This window comes from Chiloscyllium punctatum, chromosome 18 (genome assembly GCF_047496795.1).
Source record: "Chiloscyllium punctatum isolate Juve2018m chromosome 18, sChiPun1.3, whole genome shotgun sequence".
Taxonomy (NCBI): Eukaryota; Metazoa; Chordata; class Chondrichthyes; order Orectolobiformes; family Hemiscylliidae; genus Chiloscyllium; species Chiloscyllium punctatum.
In genome coordinates, this window is record NC_092756.1 from 5,519,365 (window position 1) to 5,540,990 (window position 21,626).

Sequence of the window (21,626 nt, forward strand, 5' to 3'; positions counted from 1 at the left end):
GACTGTGATTGGTGAAATTCACTTTTTATGGCCCATTCTTATTATGTTCTTTCTTTGTCTCTTTGCAGCATTGTCTGGGAAGTGGTGGTGCACTCAGGCTCCAGTATGTTTGAAAGAGTAGTTTGGAATTGCCCTGTTGTTAGTTGTGTGATTACGTTATGGCTCATGCCCCCTGACTGTCTCACATTTAGCATTCATGCTCGCTGTGTCTGAAAATGCATTTGGTTTTCCCGTTTTGTTTGTGTTCCGTGTTAAATGCTTTCTGTTTTGCGATTCGCTCAATACATTACGAATTAACAGGGTTTCTGAGGTAACTTCCAGCTGCAAAAATCCTCAACTGAGAATCTGGGAAATTTTCACGGAGTATGGTCAGTCGGAGCAAAAGTAAGGAAGTCGTTCGTTTCTGCAGTGTTTCACAATGCTACCTTTCCCGTGAGCAGTCGAACAGACGAAAAGATTTTGCCACAGACTGCGACGGTAAGCTCTGCAAAAACGTAATTCTTTAAAGCAGGTGTAAGCGACACAACGTTATTGGGGTACACCGCGTGGAAACAGATACTTCGGTGTATCTCGTCCATGCTCACCACATAGCCAAAATTAAACAAGTCCCATTAAACAACGAGCTAACGGAAACAGAAAGGTGAAAGGTCGAATGGCTTCAACTTTCAGTGCTGGATGCCACTGAGCTGCAGCGGGGACGACCGAGGCTTGTTTCTGTAGTGTAGTGGTCATCACGTTCGCCTTACACGCGAAAGGTCCCCAGTTCGAAACTGGGCAGAAACTGCTTTGCTCTTCAACTGCAGCCTTTGACATCGACAAGAACGGAGCTTTCTTGCTTGCTTTCCCATGTGCAAACCTGCCTTCGAGTTTGCTCGAATAAATCGTCGCTCGTAGTGCAATGCAATGCCGCTCCGTTTAATTACTGTGCAAAAGCATTGTAAAGTTTTTCTCCAACCTGGTTCTGATCATATGCCATTCTGTTTGAGAGTGTAGTTACCCCCTTCTGATCCTTCCACGAAAAGCATTACCGCATTCGCATTCCTTGCGCAGGCGGCCCGGTTCAAAGACAGGGAAGAAGCTGATGTGCTGGTGTCACAGTGCACCACGGATTCCTCAACTAGTCTGTCTGTCAAATGTATCCCAAAGTCGTCTCTGAAAGACCTCATTTGGAAGGTGTCTGTCGTTATTCAACGTGTGAGAATTGGCACCAGAGGTCCTGAATCATGTTTTGGAGCAGTTCGCACGTTAGTGGCTCATTCAATCAGCAACAGCAATGAAAGAAATTCCACTCTCAGAGGAACCTCTGGACCTGTGCTTTCATAGCGTCGCTAGTATTAAGGTGCGCCCCGAGATCTAAGCCAGGTTGGAACGGAAACGGAGGAATCGACAGAGAGGCTACAGAATGACATCGCATCCATTTGGTTTTCATTAAATCACTGACGAGCAGGAAAATGTAAACGGGGAGGGCGAGTGGGGAAGTGAGGCAGTTGCAGCTCTGGAGAAAGTCCTTCGTTGTGATTCACTCAGCAACCAGAGACGTGACGGTGACTCAGGCGTGAGAGCTCTTCACATCGTGAACAAAAAGCAATCAAGGGCAGTTAGCACCTCTTCCGGAGTGGGGGTGGGGTGAGGTAATTACCTTTTGACTTCTGTTACTATGTTCGGAAACTGCCTTTTGGATTGAGGTGAAGAGAAACTGCATTTCTAAAAAGCACCATGGAACTTGTTAAACTTTATTGAGTCGCTTATTCTCATCGATTCCCACACAGGTTTCCAACTCAGTTGGTATCCATGAGGCTCATGTCCAGGTGCAATCTGCAGCAAATTGCACGGTTAGGTAAAAGGCAAGGAAAGTGGCATCTCGAACCGGCCCCGAGGTCAGACCTTCCTCACAATGTAATCTGTCCTTCTCGAATTGTAATGCTACCTCCGGTTTTAGGGTGGAACATTCTTTGGGAACCTTATTCTGCAAAACAGACACAGTGACTGAAACTATGCTGCACGGTATGATTTGGGACACGGCCTGCTCAGCTTTGTGCATTTCCCCTGTAGTCCGGTGTGTTTCATGTTCCGTGTAAACGTGAAAGTTGTCCTGTTTCGAGCAATGGGTGAAATCATTGAGCAAAGCAAGAATCGAAATTGCAGTAATGTCAAGTAGCTCATGGTAATTTGACCCAATCATAATCGATCATATATTCTCACGCACTCACAGATACATCTGTAGCTGAATCGAAGTCTGAGAAGATAGACTCAGTTTACCAGTGATTTTTGTCTGGATTGATGGGCTATCGTTAACTGCTGAGAAATTGATATTGTAGACGGGCACATCCCAGCAGCTGTGCGAGTCGGAGAGGGATCATGGAACCCTTTTCACGTGAGTTGACATCTGTTGTTATGCAGGAACACAATTGGAAGTGCAAGAAAATGGAGTCGTGGGCGTGTTGGTAGTGTGGCCGAGCGGTCTAAGGCGCTGGATTAAGGCTCCAGTCTCGACAGAGGCGTGGGTTCGAATCCCACCGCTGCCATTTCTGCGGAGCAGCTAGTTTAAATGCTGTTTCGATCCCCTGCGGCATTTCTGTTTCAAACAGAAGCAAAATGAGTTTGCATCCCGGGGAATTGATTGTGGTGTTGGTAAGTGCCGAATTTTCCAAAGTGTCTGTGCTGTCATGCTCGTGTTCGCCTCCCGCGCGGAAAATCGCCAGCGGCTCTACTCTTGCTTTCTGTTCCAGGCAAGTTGAGCTTTTACTGGAACCGAATGGAGACTGCTATTTCATCGTTGTTGCGAAACAGAGTCCTACGGTGACTCGACTCGTCGTTATTTGGTTTTCTGGCCAATGAGAAAATCGTTCCAATGTATTTCGATGTCATATGTTATTGAATTTCTCCCACTTCCTTCATTTCAGTCCTGGAGTCATCGGAAGGGAAAGGTAATCTAATCGAGACTGTGATTGGTGAAATTCACTTTTTATGGCCCATTCTTATTATGTTCTTTCTTTGTCTCTTTGCAGCATTGTCTGGGAAGTGGTGGTGCACTCAGGCTCCAGTATGTTTGAAAGAGTAGTTTGGAATTGCCCTGTTGTTAGTTGTGTGATTACGTTATGGCTCATGCCCCCTGACTGTCTCACATTTAGCATTCATGCTCGCTGTGTCTGAAAATGCATTTGGTTTTCCCGTTTTGTTTGTGTTCCGTGTTAAATGCTTTCTGTTTTGCGATTCGCTCAATACATTACGAATTAACAGGGTTTCTGAGGTAACTTCCAGCTGCAAAAATCCTCAACTGAGAATCTGGGAAATTTTCACGGAGTATGGTCAGTCGGAGCAAAAGTAAGGAAGTCGTTCGTTTCTGCAGTGTTTCACAATGCTACCTTTCCCGTGAGCAGTCGAACAGACGAAAAGATTTTGCCACAGACTGCGACGGTAAGCTCTGCAAAAACGTAATTCTTTAAAGCAGGTGTAAGCGACACAACGTTATTGGGGTACACCGCGTGGAAACAGATACTTCGGTGTATCTCGTCCATGCTCACCACATAGCCAAAATTAAACAAGTCCCATTAAACAACGAGCTAACGGAAACAGAAAGGTGAAAGGTCGAATGGCTTCAACTTTCAGTGCTGGATGCCACTGAGCTGCAGCGGGGACGACCGAGGCTTGTTTCTGTAGTGTAGTGGTCATCACGTTCGCCTTACACGCGAAAGGTCCCCAGTTCGAAACTGGGCAGAAACTGCTTTGCTCTTCAACTGCAGCCTTTGACATCGACAAGAACGGAGCTTTCTTGCTTGCTTTCCCATGTGCAAACCTGCCTTCGAGTTTGCTCGAATAAATCGTCGCTCGTAGTGCAATGCAATGCCGCTCCGTTTAATTACTGTGCAAAAGCATTGTAAAGTTTTTCTCCAACCTGGTTCTGATCATATGCCATTCTGTTTGAGAGTGTAGTTACCCCCTTCTGATCCTTCCACGAAAAGCATTACCGCATTCGCATTCCTTGCGCAGGCGGCCCGGTTCAAAGACAGGGAAGAAGCTGATGTGCTGGTGTCACAGTGCACCACGGATTCCTCAACTAGTCTGTCTGTCAAATGTATCCCAAAGTCGTCTCTGAAAGACCTCATTTGGAAGGTGTCTGTCGTTATTCAACGTGTGAGAATTGGCACCAGAGGTCCTGAATCATGTTTTGGAGCAGTTCGCACGTTAGTGGCTCATTCAATCAGCAACAGCAATGAAAGAAATTCCACTCTCAGAGGAACCTCTGGACCTGTGCTTTCATAGCGTCGCTAGTATTAAGGTGCGCCCCGAGATCTAAGCCAGGTTGGAACGGAAACGGAGGAATCGACAGAGAGGCTACAGAATGACATCGCATCCATTTGGTTTTCATTAAATCACTGACGAGCAGGAAAATGTAAACGGGGAGGGCGAGTGGGGAAGTGAGGCAGTTGCAGCTCTGGAGAAAGTCCTTCGTTGTGATTCACTCAGCAACCAGAGACGTGACGGTGACTCAGGCGTGAGAGCTCTTCACATCGTGAACAAAAAGCAATCAAGGGCAGTTAGCACCTCTTCCGGAGTGGGGGTGGGGTGAGGTAATTACCTTTTGACTTCTGTTACTATGTTCGGAAACTGCCTTTTGGATTGAGGTGAAGAGAAACTGCATTTCTAAAAAGCACCATGGAACTTGTTAAACTTTATTGAGTCGCTTATTCTCATCGATTCCCACACAGGTTTCCAACTCAGTTGGTATCCATGAGGCTCATGTCCAGGTGCAATCTGCAGCAAATTGCACGGTTAGGTAAAAGGCAAGGAAAGTGGCATCTCGAACCGGCCCCGAGGTCAGACCTTCCTCACAATGTAATCTGTCCTTCTCGAATTGTAATGCTACCTCCGGTTTTAGGGTGGAACATTCTTTGGGAACCTTATTCTGCAAAACAGACACAGTGACTGAAACTATGCTGCACGGTATGATTTGGGACACGGCCTGCTCAGCTTTGTGCATTTCCCCTGTAGTCCGGTGTGTTTCATGTTCCGTGTAAACGTGAAAGTTGTCCTGTGTCGAGCAATGGGTGAAATCATTGAGCAAAGCAAGAATCGAAATTGCAGTAATGTCAAGTAGCTCATGGTAATTTGACCCAATCATAATCGATCATATATTCTCACGCACTCACAGATACATCTGTAGCTGAATCGAAGTCTGAGAAGATAGACTCAGTTTACCAGTGATTTTTGTCTGGATTGATGGGCTATCGTTAACTGCTGAGAAATTGATATTGTAGACGGGCACATCCCAGCAGCTGTGCGAGTCGGAGAGGGATCATGGAACCCTTTTCACGTGAGTTGACATCTGTTGTTATGCAGGAACACAATTGGAAGTGCAAGAAAATGGAGTCGTGGGCGTGTTGGTAGTGTGGCCGAGCGGTCTAAGGCGCTGGATTAAGGCTCCAGTCTCGACAGAGGCGTGGGTTCGAATCCCACCGCTGCCATTTCTGCGGAGCAGCTAGTTTAAATGCTGTTTCGATCCCCTGCGGCATTTCTGTTTCAAACAGAAGCAAAATGAGTTTGCATCCCGGGGAATTGATTGTGGTGTTGGTAAGTGCCGAATTTTCCAAAGTGTCTGTGCTGTCATGCTCGTGTTCGCCTCCCGCGCGGAAAATCGCCAGCGGCTCTACTCTTGCTTTCTGTTCCAGGCAAGTTGAGCTTTTACTGGAACCGAATGGAGACTGCTATTTCATCGTTGTTGCGAAACAGAGTCCTACGGTGACTCGACTCGTCGTTATTTGGTTTTCTGGCCAATGAGAAAATCGTTCCAATGTATTTCGATGTCATATGTTATTGAATTTCTCCCACTTCCTTCATTTCAGTCCTGGAGTCATCGGAAGGGAAAGGTAATCTAATCGAGACTGTGATTGGTGAAATTCACTTTTTATGGCCCATTCTTATTATGTTCTTTCTTTGTCTCTTTGCAGCATTGTCTGGGAAGTGGTGGTGCACTCAGGCTCCAGTATGTTTGAAAGAGTAGTTTGGAATTGCCCTGTTGTTAGTTGTGTGATTACGTTATGGCTCATGCCCCCTGACTGTCTCACATTTAGCATTCATGCTCGCTGTGTCTGAAAATGCATTTGGTTTTCCCGTTTTGTTTGTGTTCCGTGTTAAATGCTTTCTGTTTTGCGATTCGCTCAATACATTACGAATTAACAGGGTTTCTGAGGTAACTTCCAGCTGCAAAAATCCTCAACTGAGAATCTGGGAAATTTTCACGGAGTATGGTCAGTCGGAGCAAAAGTAAGGAAGTCGTTCGTTTCTGCAGTGTTTCACAATGCTACCTTTCCCGTGAGCAGTCGAACAGACGAAAAGATTTTGCCACAGACTGCGACGGTAAGCTCTGCAAAAACGTAATTCTTTAAAGCAGGTGTAAGCGACACAACGTTATTGGGGTACACCGCGTGGAAACAGATACTTCGGTGTATCTCGTCCATGCTCACCACATAGCCAAAATTAAACAAGTCCCATTAAACAACGAGCTAACGGAAACAGAAAGGTGAAAGGTCGAATGGCTTCAACTTTCAGTGCTGGATGCCACTGAGCTGCAGCGGGGACGACCGAGGCTTGTTTCTGTAGTGTAGTGGTCATCACGTTCGCCTTACACGCGAAAGGTCCCCAGTTCGAAACTGGGCAGAAACTGCTTTGCTCTTCAACTGCAGCCTTTGACATCGACAAGAACGGAGCTTTCTTGCTTGCTTTCCCATGTGCAAACCTGCCTTCGAGTTTGCTCGAATAAATCGTCGCTCGTAGTGCAATGCAATGCCGCTCCGTTTAATTACTGTGCAAAAGCATTGTAAAGTTTTTCTCCAACCTGGTTCTGATCATATGCCATTCTGTTTGAGAGTGTAGTTACCCCCTTCTGATCCTTCCACGAAAAGCATTACCGCATTCGCATTCCTTGCGCAGGCGGCCCGGTTCAAAGACAGGGAAGAAGCTGATGTGCTGGTGTCACAGTGCACCACGGATTCCTCAACTAGTCTGTCTGTCAAATGTATCCCAAAGTCGTCTCTGAAAGACCTCATTTGGAAGGTGTCTGTCGTTATTCAACGTGTGAGAATTGGCACCAGAGGTCCTGAATCATGTTTTGGAGCAGTTCGCACGTTAGTGGCTCATTCAATCAGCAACAGCAATGAAAGAAATTCCACTCTCAGAGGAACCTCTGGACCTGTGCTTTCATAGCGTCGCTAGTATTAAGGTGCGCCCCGAGATCTAAGCCAGGTTGGAACGGAAACGGAGGAATCGACAGAGAGGCTACAGAATGACATCGCATCCATTTGGTTTTCATTAAATCACTGACGAGCAGGAAAATGTAAACGGGGAGGGCGAGTGGGGAAGTGAGGCAGTTGCAGCTCTGGAGAAAGTCCTTCGTTGTGATTCACTCAGCAACCAGAGACGTGACGGTGACTCAGGCGTGAGAGCTCTTCACATCGTGAACAAAAAGCAATCAAGGGCAGTTAGCACCTCTTCCGGAGTGGGGGTGGGGTGAGGTAATTACCTTTTGACTTCTGTTACTATGTTCGGAAACTGCCTTTTGGATTGAGGTGAAGAGAAACTGCATTTCTAAAAAGCACCATGGAACTTGTTAAACTTTATTGAGTCGCTTATTCTCATCGATTCCCACACAGGTTTCCAACTCAGTTGGTATCCATGAGGCTCATGTCCAGGTGCAATCTGCAGCAAATTGCACGGTTAGGTAAAAGGCAAGGAAAGTGGCATCTCGAACCGGCCCCGAGGTCAGACCTTCCTCACAATGTAATCTGTCCTTCTCGAATTGTAATGCTACCTCCGGTTTTAGGGTGGAACATTCTTTGGGAACCTTATTCTGCAAAACAGACACAGTGACTGAAACTATGCTGCACGGTATGATTTGGGACACGACCTGCTCAGCTTTGTGCATTTCCCCTGTAGTCCGGTGTGTTTCATGTTCCGTGTAAACGTGAAAGTTGTCCTGTTTCGAGCAATGGGTGAAATCATTGAGCAAAGCAAGAATCGAAATTGCAGTAATGTCAAGTAGCTCATGGTAATTTGACCCAATCATAATCGATCATATATTCTCACGCACTCACAGATACATCTGTAGCTGAATCGAAGTCTGAGAAGATAGACTCAGTTTACCAGTGATTTTTGTCTGGATTGATGGGCTATCGTTAACTGCTGAGAAATTGATATTGTAGACGGGCACATCCCAGCAGCTGTGCGAGTCGGAGAGGGATCATGGAACCCTTTTCACGTGAGTTGACATCTGTTGTTATGCAGGAACACAATTGGAAGTGCAAGAAAATGGAGTCGTGGGCGTGTTGGTAGTGTGGCCGAGCGGTCTAAGGCGCTGGATTAAGGCTCCAGTCTCGACAGAGGCGTGGGTTCGAATCCCACCGCTGCCATTTCTGCGGAGCAGCTAGTTTAAATGCTGTTTCGATCCCCTGCGGCATTTCTGTTTAAAACAGAAGCAAAATGAGTTTGCATCCCGGGGAATTGATTGTGGTGTTGGTAAGTGCCGAATTTTCCAAAGTGTCTGTGCTGTCATGCTCGTGTTCGCCTCCCGCGCGGAAAATCGCCAGCGGCTCTACTCTTGCTTTCTGTTCCAGGCAAGTTGAGCTTTTACTGGAACCGAATGGAGACTGCTATTTCATCGTTGTTGCGAAACAGAGTCCTACGGTGACTCGACTCGTCGTTATTTGGTTTTCTGGCCAATGAGAAAATCGTTCCAATGTATTTCGATGTCATATGTTATTGAATTTCTCCCACTTCCTTCATTTCAGTCCTGGAGTCATCGGAAGGGAAAGGTAATCTAATCGAGACTGTGATTGGTGAAATTCACTTTTTATGGCCCATTCTTATTATGTTCTTTCTTTGTCTCTTTGCAGCATTGTCTGGGAAGTGGTGGTGCACTCAGGCTCCAGTATGTTTGAAAGAGTAGTTTGGAATTGCCCTGTTGTTAGTTGTGTGATTACGTTATGGCTCATGCCCCCTGACTGTCTCACATTTAGCATTCATGCTCGCTGTGTCTGAAAATGCATTTGGTTTTCCCGTTTTGTTTGTGTTCCGTGTTAAATGCTTTCTGTTTTGCGATTCGCTCAATACATTACGAATTAACAGGGTTTCTGAGGTAACTTCCAGCTGCAAAAATCCTCAACTGAGAATCTGGGAAATTTTCACGGAGTATGGTCAGTCGGAGCAAAAGTAAGGAAGTCGTTCGTTTCTGCAGTGTTTCACAATGCTACCTTTCCCGTGAGCAGTCGAACAGACGAAAAGATTTTGCCACAGACTGCGACGGTAAGCTCCGCAAAAACGTAATTCTTTAAAGCAGGTGTAAGCGACACAACGTTATTGGGGTACACCGCGTGGAAACAGATACTTCGGTGTATCTCGTCCATGCTCACCACATAGCCAAAATTAAACAAGTCCCATTAAACAACGAGCTAACGGAAACAGAAAGGTGAAAGGTCGAATGGCTTCAACTTTCAGTGCTGGATGCCACTGAGCTGCAGCGGGGACGACCGAGGCTTGTTTCTGTAGTGTAGTGGTCATCACGTTCGCCTTACACGCGAAAGGTCCCCAGTTCGAAACTGGGCAGAAACTGCTTTGCTCTTCAACTGCAGCCTTTGACATCGACAAGAACGGAGCTTTCTTGCTTGCTTTCCCATGTGCAAACCTGCCTTCGAGTTTGCTCGAATAAATCGTCGCTCGTAGTGCAATGCAATGCCGCTCCGTTTAATTACTGTGCAAAAGCATTGTAAAGTTTTTCTCCAACCTGGTTCTGATCATATGCCATTCTGTTTGAGAGTGTAGTTACCCCCTTCTGATCCTTCCACGAAAAGCATTACCGCATTCGCATTCCTTGCGCAGGCGGCCCGGTTCAAAGACAGGGAAGAAGCTGATGTGCTGGTGTCACAGTGCACCACGGATTCCTCAACTAGTCTGTCTGTCAAATGTATCCCAAAGTCGTCTCTGAAAGACCTCATTTGGAAGGTGTCTGTCGTTATTCAACGTGTGAGAATTGGCACCAGAGGTCCTGAATCATGTTTTGGAGCAGTTCGCACGTTAGTGGCTCATTCAATCAGCAACAGCAATGAAAGAAATTCCACTCTCAGAGGAACCTCTGGACCTGTGCTTTCATAGCGTCGCTAGTATTAAGGTGCGCCCCGAGATCTAAGCCAGGTTGGAACGGAAACGGAGGAATCGACAGAGAGGCTACAGAATGACATCGCATCCATTTGGTTTTCATTAAATCACTGACGAGCAGGAAAATGTAAACGGGGAGGGCGAGTGGGGAAGTGAGGCAGTTGCAGCTCTGGAGAAAGTCCTTCGTTGTGATTCACTCAGCAACCAGAGACGTGACGGTGACTCAGGCGTGAGAGCTCTTCACATCGTGAACAAAAAGCAATCAAGGGCAGTTAGCACCTCTTCCGGAGTGGGGGTGGGGTGAGGTAATTACCTTTTGACTTCTGTTACTATGTTCGGAAACTGCCTTTTGGATTGAGGTGAAGAGAAACTGCATTTCTAAAAAGCACCATGGAACTTGTTAAACTTTATTGAGTCGCTTATTCTCATCGATTCCCACACAGGTTTCCAACTCAGTTGGTATCCATGAGGCTCATGTCCAGGTGCAATCTGCAGCAAATTGCACGGTTAGGTAAAAGGCAAGGAAAGTGGCATCTCGAACCGGCCCCGAGGTCAGACCTTCCTCACAATGTAATCTGTCCTTCTCGAATTGTAATGCTACCTCCGGTTTTAGGGTGGAACATTCTTTGGGAACCTTATTCTGCAAAACAGACACAGTGACTGAAACTATGCTGCACGGTATGATTTGGGACACGACCTGCTCAGCTTTGTGCATTTCCCCTGTAGTCCGGTGTGTTTCATGTTCCGTGTAAACGTGAAAGTTGTCCTGTTTCGAGCAATGGGTGAAATCATTGAGCAAAGCAAGAATCGAAATTGCAGTAATGTCAAGTAGCTCATGGTAATTTGACCCAATCATAATCGATCATATATTCTCACGCACTCACAGATACATCTGTAGCTGAATCGAAGTCTGAGAAGATAGACTCAGTTTACCAGTGATTTTTGTCTGGATTGATGGGCTATCGTTAACTGCTGAGAAATTGATATTGTAGACGGGCACATCCCAGCAGCTGTGCGAGTCGGAGAGGGATCATGGAACCCTTTTCACGTGAGTTGACATCTGTTGTTATGCAGGAACACAATTGGAAGTGCAAGAAAATGGAGTCGTGGGCGTGTTGGTAGTGTGGCCGAGCGGTCTAAGGCGCTGGATTAAGGCTCCAGTCTCGACAGAGGCGTGGGTTCGAATCCCACCGCTGCCATTTCTGCGGAGCAGCTAGTTTAAATGCTGTTTCGATCCCCTGCGGCATTTCTGTTTAAAACAGAAGCAAAATGAGTTTGCATCCCGGGGAATTGATTGTGGTGTTGGTAAGTGCCGAATTTTCCAAAGTGTCTGTGCTGTCATGCTCGTGTTCGCCTCCCGCGCGGAAAATCGCCAGCGGCTCTACTCTTGCTTTCTGTTCCAGGCAAGTTGAGCTTTTACTGGAACCGAATGGAGACTGCTATTTCATCGTTGTTGCGAAACAGAGTCCTACGGTGACTCGACTCGTCGTTATTTGGTTTTCTGGCCAATGAGAAAATCGTTCCAATGTATTTCGATGTCATATGTTATTGAATTTCTCCCACTTCCTTCATTTCAGTCCTGGAGTCATCGGAAGGGAAAGGTAATCTAATCGAGACTGTGATTGGTGAAATTCACTTTTTATGGCCCATTCTTATTATGTTCTTTCTTTGTCTCTTTGCAGCATTGTCTGGGAAGTGGTGGTGCACTCAGGCTCCAGTATGTTTGAAAGAGTAGTTTGGAATTGCCCTGTTGTTAGTTGTGTGATTACGTTATGGCTCATGCCCCCTGACTGTCTCACATTTAGCATTCATGCTCGCTGTGTCTGAAAATGCATTTGGTTTTCCCGTTTTGTTTGTGTTCCGTGTTAAATGCTTTCTGTTTTGCGATTCGCTCAATACATTACGAATTAACAGGGTTTCTGAGGTAACTTCCAGCTGCAAAAATCCTCAACTGAGAATCTGGGAAATTTTCACGGAGTATGGTCAGTCGGAGCAAAAGTAAGGAAGTCGTTCGTTTCTGCAGTGTTTCACAATGCTACCTTTCCCGTGAGCAGTCGAACAGACGAAAAGATTTTGCCACAGACTGCGACGGTAAGCTCCGCAAAAACGTAATTCTTTAAAGCAGGTGTAAGCGACACAACGTTATTGGGGTACACCGCGTGGAAACAGATACTTCGGTGTATCTCGTCCATGCTCACCACATAGCCAAAATTAAACAAGTCCCATTAAACAACGAGCTAACGGAAACAGAAAGGTGAAAGGTCGAATGGCTTCAACTTTCAGTGCTGGATGCCACTGAGCTGCAGCGGGGACGACCGAGGCTTGTTTCTGTAGTGTAGTGGTCATCACGTTCGCCTTACACGCGAAAGGTCCCCAGTTCGAAACTGGGCAGAAACTGCTTTGCTCTTCAACTGCAGCCTTTGACATCGACAAGAACGGAGCTTTCTTGCTTGCTTTCCCATGTGCAAACCTGCCTTCGAGTTTGCTCGAATAAATCGTCGCTCGTAGTGCAATGCAATGCCGCTCCGTTTAATTACTGTGCAAAAGCATTGTAAAGTTTTTCTCCAACCTGGTTCTGATCATATGCCATTCTGTTTGAGAGTGTAGTTACCCCCTTCTGATCCTTCCACGAAAAGCATTACCGCATTCGCATTCCTTGCGCAGGCGGCCCGGTTCAAAGACAGGGAAGAAGCTGATGTGCTGGTGTCACAGTGCACCACGGATTCCTCAACTAGTCTGTCTGTCAAATGTATCCCAAAGTCGTCTCTGAAAGACCTCATTTGGAAGGTGTCTGTCGTTATTCAACGTGTGAGAATTGGCACCAGAGGTCCTGAATCATGTTTTGGAGCAGTTCGCACGTTAGTGGCTCATTCAATCAGCAACAGCAATGAAAGAAATTCCACTCTCAGAGGAACCTCTGGACCTGTGCTTTCATAGCGTCGCTAGTATTAAGGTGCGCCCCGAGATCTAAGCCAGGTTGGAACGGAAACGGAGGAATCGACAGAGAGGCTACAGAATGACATCGCATCCATTTGGTTTTCATTAAATCACTGACGAGCAGGAAAATGTAAACGGGGAGGGCGAGTGGGGAAGTGAGGCAGTTGCAGCTCTGGAGAAAGTCCTTCGTTGTGATTCACTCAGCAACCAGAGACGTGACGGTGACTCAGGCGTGAGAGCTCTTCACATCGTGAACAAAAAGCAATCAAGGGCAGTTAGCACCTCTTCCGGAGTGGGGGTGGGGTGAGGTAATTACCTTTTGACTTCTGTTACTATGTTCGGAAACTGCCTTTTGGATTGAGGTGAAGAGAAACTGCATTTCTAAAAAGCACCATGGAACTTGTTAAACTTTATTGAGTCGCTTATTCTCATCGATTCCCACACAGGTTTCCAACTCAGTTGGTATCCATGAGGCTCATGTCCAGGTGCAATCTGCAGCAAATTGCACGGTTAGGTAAAAGGCAAGGAAAGTGGCATCTCGAACCGGCCCCGAGGTCAGACCTTCCTCACAATGTAATCTGTCCTTCTCGAATTGTAATGCTACCTCCGGTTTTAGGGTGGAACATTCTTTGGGAACCTTATTCTGCAAAACAGACACAGTGACTGAAACTATGCTGCACGGTATGATTTGGGACACGACCTGCTCAGCTTTGTGCATTTCCCCTGTAGTCCGGTGTGTTTCATGTTCCGTGTAAACGTGAAAGTTGTCCTGTTTCGAGCAATGGGTGAAATCATTGAGCAAAGCAAGAATCGAAATTGCAGTAATGTCAAGTAGCTCATGGTAATTTGACCCAATCATAATCGATCATATATTCTCACGCACTCACAGATACATCTGTAGCTGAATCGAAGTCTGAGAAGATAGACTCAGTTTACCAGTGATTTTTGTCTGGATTGATGGGCTATCGTTAACTGCTGAGAAATTGATATTGTAGACGGGCACATCCCAGCAGCTGTGCGAGTCGGAGAGGGATCATGGAACCCTTTTCACGTGAGTTGACATCTGTTGTTATGCAGGAACACAATTGGAAGTGCAAGAAAATGGAGTCGTGGGCGTGTTGGTAGTGTGGCCGAGCGGTCTAAGGCGCTGGATTAAGGCTCCAGTCTCGACAGAGGCGTGGGTTCGAATCCCACCGCTGCCATTTCTGCGGAGCAGCTAGTTTAAATGCTGTTTCGATCCCCTGCGGCATTTCTGTTTAAAACAGAAGCAAAATGAGTTTGCATCCCGGGGAATTGATTGTGGTGTTGGTAAGTGCCGAATTTTCCAAAGTGTCTGTGCTGTCATGCTCGTGTTCGCCTCCCGCGCGGAAAATCGCCAGCGGCTCTACTCTTGCTTTCTGTTCCAGGCAAGTTGAGCTTTTACTGGAACCGAATGGAGACTGCTATTTCATCGTTGTTGCGAAACAGAGTCCTACGGTGACTCGACTCGTCGTTATTTGGTTTTCTGGCCAATGAGAAAATCGTTCCAATGTATTTCGATGTCATATGTTATTGAATTTCTCCCACTTCCTTCATTTCAGTCCTGGAGTCATCGGAAGGGAAAGGTAATCTAATCGAGACTGTGATTGGTGAAATTCACTTTTTATGGCCCATTCTTATTATGTTCTTTCTTTGTCTCTTTGCAGCATTGTCTGGGAAGTGGTGGTGCACTCAGGCTCCAGTATGTTTGAAAGAGTAGTTTGGAATTGCCCTGTTGTTAGTTGTGTGATTACGTTATGGCTCATGCCCCCTGACTGTCTCACATTTAGCATTCATGCTCGCTGTGTCTGAAAATGCATTTGGTTTTCCCGTTTTGTTTGTGTTCCGTGTTAAATGCTTTCTGTTTTGCGATTCGCTCAATACATTACGAATTAACAGGGTTTCTGAGGTAACTTCCAGCTGCAAAAATCCTCAACTGAGAATCTGGGAAATTTTCACGGAGTATGGTCAGTCGGAGCAAAAGTAAGGAAGTCGTTCGTTTCTGCAGTGTTTCACAATGCTACCTTTCCCGTGAGCAGTCGAACAGACGAAAAGATTTTGCCACAGACTGCGACGGTAAGCTCCGCAAAAACGTAATTCTTTAAAGCAGGTGTAAGCGACACAACGTTATTGGGGTACACCGCGTGGAAACAGATACTTCGGTGTATCTCGTCCATGCTCACCACATAGCCAAAATTAAACAAGTCCCATTAAACAACGAGCTAACGGAAACAGAAAGGTGAAAGGTCGAATGGCTTCAACTTTCAGTGCTGGATGCCACTGAGCTGCAGCGGGGACGACCGAGGCTTGTTTCTGTAGTGTAGTGGTCATCACGTTCGCCTTACACGCGAAAGGTCCCCAGTTCGAAACTGGGCAGAAACTGCTTTGCTCTTCAACTGCAGCCTTTGACATCGACAAGAACGGAGCTTTCTTGCTTGCTTTCCCATGTGCAAACCTGCCTTCGAGTTTGCTCGAATAAATCGTCGCTCGTAGTGCAATGCAATGCCGCTCCGTTTAATTACTGTGCAAAAGCATTGTAAAGTTTTTCTCCAACCTGGTTCTGATCATATGCCATTCTGTTTGAGAGTGTAGTTACCCCCTTCTGATCCTTCCACGAAAAGCATTACCGCATTCGCATTCCTTGCGCAGGCGGCCCGGTTCAAAGACAGGGAAGAAGCTGATGTGCTGGTGTCACAGTGCACCACGGATTCCTCAACTAGTCTGTCTGTCAAATGTATCCCAAAGTCGTCTCTGAAAGACCTCATTTGGAAGGTGTCTGTCGTTATTCAACGTGTTAGAATTGGCACCAGAGGTCCTGAATCATGTTTTGGAGCAGTTCGCACGTTAGTGGCTCATTCAATCAGCAACAGCAATGAAAGAAATTCCACTCTCAGAGGAACCTCTGGACCTGTGCTTTCATAGCGTCGCTAGTATTAAGGTGCGCCCCGAGATCTAAGCCAGGTTGGAACGGAAACGGAGGAATCGACAGAGAGGCTACAGAATGACATCGCATCCATTTGGTTTTCATTAAATCACTGACGAACAGGAAAATGTAAACGGGGAGGGCGAGTGGGGAAGTGAGGCAGTTGCAGCTCTGGAGAAAGTCCTTCGTTGTGATTCACTCAGCAACCAGAGACGTGACGGTGACTCAGGCGTGAGAGCTCTTCACATCGTGAACAAAAAGCAATCAAGGGCAGTTAGCACCTCTTCCGGAGTGGGGGTGGGGTGAGGTAATTACCTTTTGACTTCTGTTACTATGTTCGGAAACTGCCTTTTGGATTGAGGTGAAGAGAAACTGCATTTCTAAAAAGCACCATGGAACTTGTTAAACTTTATTGAGTCGCTTATTCTCATCGATTCCCACACAGGTTTCCAACTCAGTTGGTATCCATGAGGCTCATGTCCAGGTGCAATCTGCAGCAAATTGCACGGTTAGGTAAAAGGCAAGGAAAGTGGCATCTCGAACCGGCCCCGAGGTCAGACCTTCCTCACAATGTAATCTGTCCTTCTCGAATTGTAATGCTACCTCCGGTTTTAGGGTGGAACATTCTTTGGGAACCTTATTCTGCAAAACAGACACAGTGACTGAAACTATGCTGCACGGTATGATTTGGGACACGGCCTGCTCAGCTTTGTGCATTTCCCCTGTAGTCCGGTGTGTTTCATGTTCCGTGTAAACGTGAAAGTTGTCCTGTTTCGAGCAATGGGTGAAATCATTGAGCAAAGCAAGAATCGAAATTGCAGTAATGTCAAGTAGCTCATGGTAATTTGACCCAATCATAATCGATCATATATTCTCACGCACTCACAGATACATCTGTAGCTGAATCGAAGTCTGAGAAGATAGACTCAGTTTACCAGTGATTTTTGTCTGGATTAATGGGCTATCGTTAACTGCTGAGAAATTGATATTGTAGACGGGCACATCCCAGCAGCTGTGCGAGTCGGAGAGGGATCATGGAACCCTTTTCACGTGAGTTTACATCTGTTGTTATGCAGGAACACAATTGGAAGTGCAAGAAAATGGAGTCGTGGGCGTGTTGGTAGTGTGGCCGAGCGGTCTAAGGCGCTGGATTAAGGCTCCAGCCTCGACAGAGGCGTGGGTTCGAATCCCACCGCTGCCATTTCTGCGGAGCAGCTAGTTTAAATGCTGTTTCGATCCCCTGCGGCATTTCTGTTTAAAACAGAAGCAAAATGAGTTTGCATCCCGGGGAATTGATTGTGGTGTTGGTAAGTGCCGAATTTTCCAAAGTGTCTGTGCTGTCATGCTCGTGTTCGCCTCCCGCGCGGAAAATCGCCAGCGGCTCTACTCTTGCTTTCTGTTCCAGGCAAGTTGAGCTTTTACTGGAACCGAATGGAGACTGCTATTTCATCGTTGTTGCGAAACAGAGTCCTGCGGTGACTCGACTCGTCGTTATTTGGTTTTCTGGCCATGAGAAAATCGTTCCAATGTATTTCGATGTCATATGTTATTGAATTTCTCCCACTTCCTTCATTTCAGTCCTGGAGTCATCGGAAGGGAAAGGTAATCTAATCGAGACTGTGATTGGTGAAATTCACTTTTTATGGCCCATTCTTATTATGTTCTTTTTTTGTCTCTTTGCAGCATTGTCTGGGAAGTGGTGGTGCACTCAGGCTCCAGTATGTTTGAAAGAGTAGTTTGGAATTGCCCTGTTGTTAGTTGTGTGATTACGTTATGGCTCATGCCCCCTGACTGTCTCACATTTAGCATTCATGCTCGCTGTGTCTGAAAATGCATTTGGTTTTCCCGTTTTGTTTGTGTTCCGTGTTAAATGCTTTCTGTTTTGCGATTCGCTCAATACATTACGAATTAACAGGGTTTCTGAGGTAACTTCCAGCTGCAAAAATCCTCAACTGAGAATCTGGGAAATTTTCACGGAGTATGGTCAGTCGGAGCAAAAGTAAGGAAGTCGTTCGTTTCTGCAGTGTTTCACAATGCTACCTTTCCCGTGAGCAGTCGAACAGACGAAAAGATTTTGCCACAGACTGCGACGGTAAGCTCCGCAAAAACGTAATTCTTTAAAGCAGGTGTAAGCGACACAACGTTATTGGGGTACACCGCGTGGAAACAGATACTTCGGTGTATCTCGTCCATGCTCACCACATAGCCAAAATTAAACAAGTCCCATTAAACAACGAGCTAACGGAAACAGAAAGGTGAAAGGTCGAATGGCTTCAACTTTCAGTGCTGGATGCCACTGAGCTGCAGCGGGGACGACCGAGGCTTGTTTCTGTAGTGTAGTGGTCATCACGTTCGCCTTACACGCGAAAGGTCCCCAGTTCGAAACTGGGCAGAAACTGCTTTGCTCTTCAACTGCAGCCTTTGACATCGACAAGAACGGAGCTTTCTTGCTTGCTTTCCCATGTGCAAACCTGCCTTCGAGTTTGCTCGAATAAATCGTCGCTCGTAGTGCAATGCAATGCCGCTCCGTTTAATTACTGTGCAAAAGCATTGTAAAGTTTTTCTCCAACCTGGTTCTGATCATATGCCATTCTGTTTGAGAGTGTAGTTACCCCCTTCTGATCCTTCCACGAAAAGCATTACCGCATTCGCATTCCTTGCGCAGGCGGCCCGGTTCAAAGACAGGGAAGAAGCTGATGTGCTGGTGTCACAGTGCACCACGGATTCCTCAACTAGTCTGTCTGTCAAATGTATCCCAAAGTCGTCTCTGAAAGACCTCATTTGGAAGGTGTCTGTCGTTATTCAACGTGTGAGAATTGGCACCAGAGGTCCTGAATCATGTTTTGGAGCAGTTCGCACGTTAGTGGCTCATTCAATCAGCAACAGCAATGAAAGAAATTCCACTCTCAGAGGAACCTCTGGACCTGTGCTTTCATAGCGTCGCTAGTATTAAGGTGCGCCCCGAGATCTAAGCCAGGTTGGAACGGAAACGGAGGAATCGACAGAGAGGCTACAGAATGACATCGCATCCATTTGGTTTTCATTAAATCACTGACGAGCAGGAAAATGTAAACGGGGAGGGCGAGTGGGGAAGTGAGGCAGTTGCAGCTCTGGAGAAAGTCCTTCGTTGTGATTCACTCAGCAACCAGAGACGTGACGGTGACTCAGGCGTGAGAGCTCTTCACATCGTGAACAAAAAGCAATCAAGGGCAGTTAGCACCTCTTCCGGAGTGGGGGTGGGGTGAGGTAATTACCTTTTGACTTCTGTTACTATGTTCGGAAACTGCCTTTTGGATTGAGGTGAAGAGAAACTGCATTTCTAAAAAGCACCATGGAACTTGTTAAACTTTATTGAGTCGCTTATTCTCATCGATTCCCACACAGGTTTCCAACTCAGTTGGTATCCATGAGGCTCATGTCCAGGTGCAATCTGCAGCAAATTGCACGGTTAGGTAAAAGGCAAGGAAAGTGGCATCTCGAACCGGCCCCGAGGTCAGACCTTCCTCACAATGTAATCTGTCCTTCTCGGATTGTGATGCTACCTCCGGTTTTAGGGTGGAACATTCTTTGGGAACCTTATTCTGCAAAACAGACACAGTGACTGAAACTATGCTGCACGGTATGATTTGGGACACGGCCTGCTCAGCTTTGTGCATTTCCCCTGTAGTCCGGTGTGTTTCATGTTCCGTGTAAACGTGAAAGTTGTCCTGTTTCGAGCAATGGGTGAAATCATTGAGCAAAGCAAGAATCGAAATTGCAGTAATGTCAAGTAGCTCATGGTAATTTGACCCAATCATAATCGATCATATATTCTCACGCACTCACAGATACATCTGTAGCTGAATCGAAGTCTGAGAAGATAGACTCAGTTTACCAGTGATTTTTGTCTGGATTAATGGGCTATCGTTAACTGCTGAGAAATTGATATTGTAGACGGGCACATCCCAGCAGCTGTGCGAGTCGGAGAGGGATCATGGAACCCTTTTCACGTGAGTTGACATCTGTTGTTATGCAGGAACACAATTGGAAGTGCAAGAAAATGGAGTCGTGGGCGTGTTGGTAGTGTGGCCGAGCGGTCTAAGGCGCTGGATTAAGGCTCCAGTCTCGACAGAGGCGTGGGTTCGAATCCCACCGCTGCCATTTCTGCGGAGCAGCTAGTTTAAATGCTGTTTCGATCCCCTGCGGCATTTCTGTTTAAAACAGAAGCAAAATGAGTTTGCATCCCGGGGAATTGATTGTGGTGTTGGTAAGTGCCGAATTTTCCAAAGTGTCTGTGCTGTCATGCTCGTTTTCGCCTCCCGCGCGGAAAATCGCCAGCGGCTCTACTCTTGCTTTCTGTTCCAGGCAAGTTGAGCTTTTACTGGAACCGAATGGAGACTGCTATTTCATCGTTGTTGCGAAACAGAGTCCTGCGGTGACTCGACTCGTCGTTATTTGGTTTTCTGGCCAATGAGAAAATCGTTCCAATGTATTTCGATGTCATATGTTATTGAATTTCTCCCACTTCCTTCATTTCAGTCCTGGAGTCATCGGAAGGGAAAGGTAATCTAATCGAGACTGTGATTGGTGAAATTCACTTTTTATGGCCCATTCTTATTATGTTCTTTTTTTGTCTCTTTGCAGCATTGTCTGGGAAGTGGTGGTGCACTCAGGCTCCAGTATGTTTGAAAGAGTAGTTTGGAATTGCCCTGTTGTTAGTTGTGTGATTACGTTATGGCTCATGCCCCCTGACTGTCTCACATTTAGCATTCATGCTCGCTGTGTCTGAAAATGCATTTGGTTTTCCCGTTTTGTTTGTGTTCCGTGTTAAATGCTTTCTGTTTTGCGATTCGCTCAATACATTACGAATTAACAGGGTTTCTGAGGTAACTTCCAGCTGCAAAAATCCTCAACTGAGAATCTGGGAAATTTTCACGGAGTATGGTCAGTCGGAGCAAAAGTAAGGAAGTCGTTCGTTTCTGCAGTGTTTCACAATGCTACCTTTCCCGTGAGCAGTCGAACAGACGAAAAGATTTTGCCACAGACTGCGACGGTAAGCTCCGCAAAAACGTAATTCTTTAAAGCAGGTGTAAGCGACACAACGTTATTGGGGTACACCGCGTGGAAACAGATACTTCGGTGTATCTCGTCCATGCTCACCACATAGCCAAAATTAAACAAGTCCCATTAAACAACGAGCTAACGGAAACAGAAAGGTGAAAGGTCGAATGGCTTCAACTTTCAGTGCTGGATGCCACTGAGCTGCAGCGGGGACGACCGAGGCTTGTTTCTGTAGTGTAGTGGTCATCACGTTCGCCTTACACGCGAAAGGTCCCCAGTTCGAAACTGGGCAGAAACTGCTTTGCTCTTCAACGGCATCCTTTGACATCGACAAGAACGGAGCTTTCTTGCTTGCTTTCCCATGTGCAAACCTGCCTTCGAGTTTGCTCGAATAAATCGTCGCTCGTAGTGCAATGCAATGCCGCTCCGTTTAATTACTGTGCAAAAGCATTGTAAAGTTTTTCTCCAACCTGGTTCTGATCATATGCCATTCTGTTTGAGAGTGTAGTTACCCCCTTCTGATCCTTCCACGAAAAGCATTACCGCATTCGCATTCCTTGCG

General features: G+C 46.4%; 15 non-coding genes across 15 annotated transcripts; all 15 read left to right on the forward strand.

Annotated features, from left to right (window-relative positions):
* Window positions 1-710: 710 nt before the first annotated feature.
* trnav-uac (transfer RNA valine (anticodon UAC)) lies at window positions 711-783 on the forward strand. The gene has a single exon. It is a non-coding gene; the product is annotated as a tRNA-Val (tRNA).
* Window positions 784-2,443: 1,660 nt separating this feature from the next.
* trnal-aag (transfer RNA leucine (anticodon AAG)) lies at window positions 2,444-2,525 on the forward strand. The gene has a single exon. It is a non-coding gene; the product is annotated as a tRNA-Leu (tRNA).
* Window positions 2,526-3,650: 1,125 nt separating this feature from the next.
* On the forward strand, window positions 3,651-3,723 carry trnav-uac (transfer RNA valine (anticodon UAC)). Its single transcript has one exon. It is a non-coding gene; the product is annotated as a tRNA-Val (tRNA).
* Window positions 3,724-5,383: 1,660 nt separating this feature from the next.
* On the forward strand, window positions 5,384-5,465 carry trnal-aag (transfer RNA leucine (anticodon AAG)). The gene has a single exon. It is a non-coding gene; the product is annotated as a tRNA-Leu (tRNA).
* A 1,125-nt stretch (window positions 5,466-6,590) lies between these two features.
* On the forward strand, window positions 6,591-6,663 carry trnav-uac (transfer RNA valine (anticodon UAC)). The gene has a single exon. It is a non-coding gene; the product is annotated as a tRNA-Val (tRNA).
* A 1,660-nt stretch (window positions 6,664-8,323) lies between these two features.
* trnal-aag (transfer RNA leucine (anticodon AAG)) lies at window positions 8,324-8,405 on the forward strand. Its single transcript has one exon. It is a non-coding gene; the product is annotated as a tRNA-Leu (tRNA).
* A 1,125-nt stretch (window positions 8,406-9,530) lies between these two features.
* Window positions 9,531-9,603, forward strand: trnav-uac (transfer RNA valine (anticodon UAC)). Its single transcript has one exon. It is a non-coding gene; the product is annotated as a tRNA-Val (tRNA).
* A 1,660-nt stretch (window positions 9,604-11,263) lies between these two features.
* Window positions 11,264-11,345, forward strand: trnal-aag (transfer RNA leucine (anticodon AAG)). Its single transcript has one exon. It is a non-coding gene; the product is annotated as a tRNA-Leu (tRNA).
* A 1,125-nt stretch (window positions 11,346-12,470) lies between these two features.
* On the forward strand, window positions 12,471-12,543 carry trnav-uac (transfer RNA valine (anticodon UAC)). The gene has a single exon. It is a non-coding gene; the product is annotated as a tRNA-Val (tRNA).
* Window positions 12,544-14,203: 1,660 nt separating this feature from the next.
* trnal-aag (transfer RNA leucine (anticodon AAG)) lies at window positions 14,204-14,285 on the forward strand. The gene has a single exon. It is a non-coding gene; the product is annotated as a tRNA-Leu (tRNA).
* A 1,125-nt stretch (window positions 14,286-15,410) lies between these two features.
* Window positions 15,411-15,483, forward strand: trnav-uac (transfer RNA valine (anticodon UAC)). The gene has a single exon. It is a non-coding gene; the product is annotated as a tRNA-Val (tRNA).
* A 1,660-nt stretch (window positions 15,484-17,143) lies between these two features.
* On the forward strand, window positions 17,144-17,225 carry trnal-aag (transfer RNA leucine (anticodon AAG)). The gene has a single exon. It is a non-coding gene; the product is annotated as a tRNA-Leu (tRNA).
* A 1,124-nt stretch (window positions 17,226-18,349) lies between these two features.
* Window positions 18,350-18,422, forward strand: trnav-uac (transfer RNA valine (anticodon UAC)). The gene has a single exon. It is a non-coding gene; the product is annotated as a tRNA-Val (tRNA).
* Window positions 18,423-20,082: 1,660 nt separating this feature from the next.
* On the forward strand, window positions 20,083-20,164 carry trnal-aag (transfer RNA leucine (anticodon AAG)). Its single transcript has one exon. It is a non-coding gene; the product is annotated as a tRNA-Leu (tRNA).
* Window positions 20,165-21,289: 1,125 nt separating this feature from the next.
* trnav-uac (transfer RNA valine (anticodon UAC)) lies at window positions 21,290-21,362 on the forward strand. The gene has a single exon. It is a non-coding gene; the product is annotated as a tRNA-Val (tRNA).
* The last annotated feature ends 264 nt before the right edge of the window (window positions 21,363-21,626 follow it).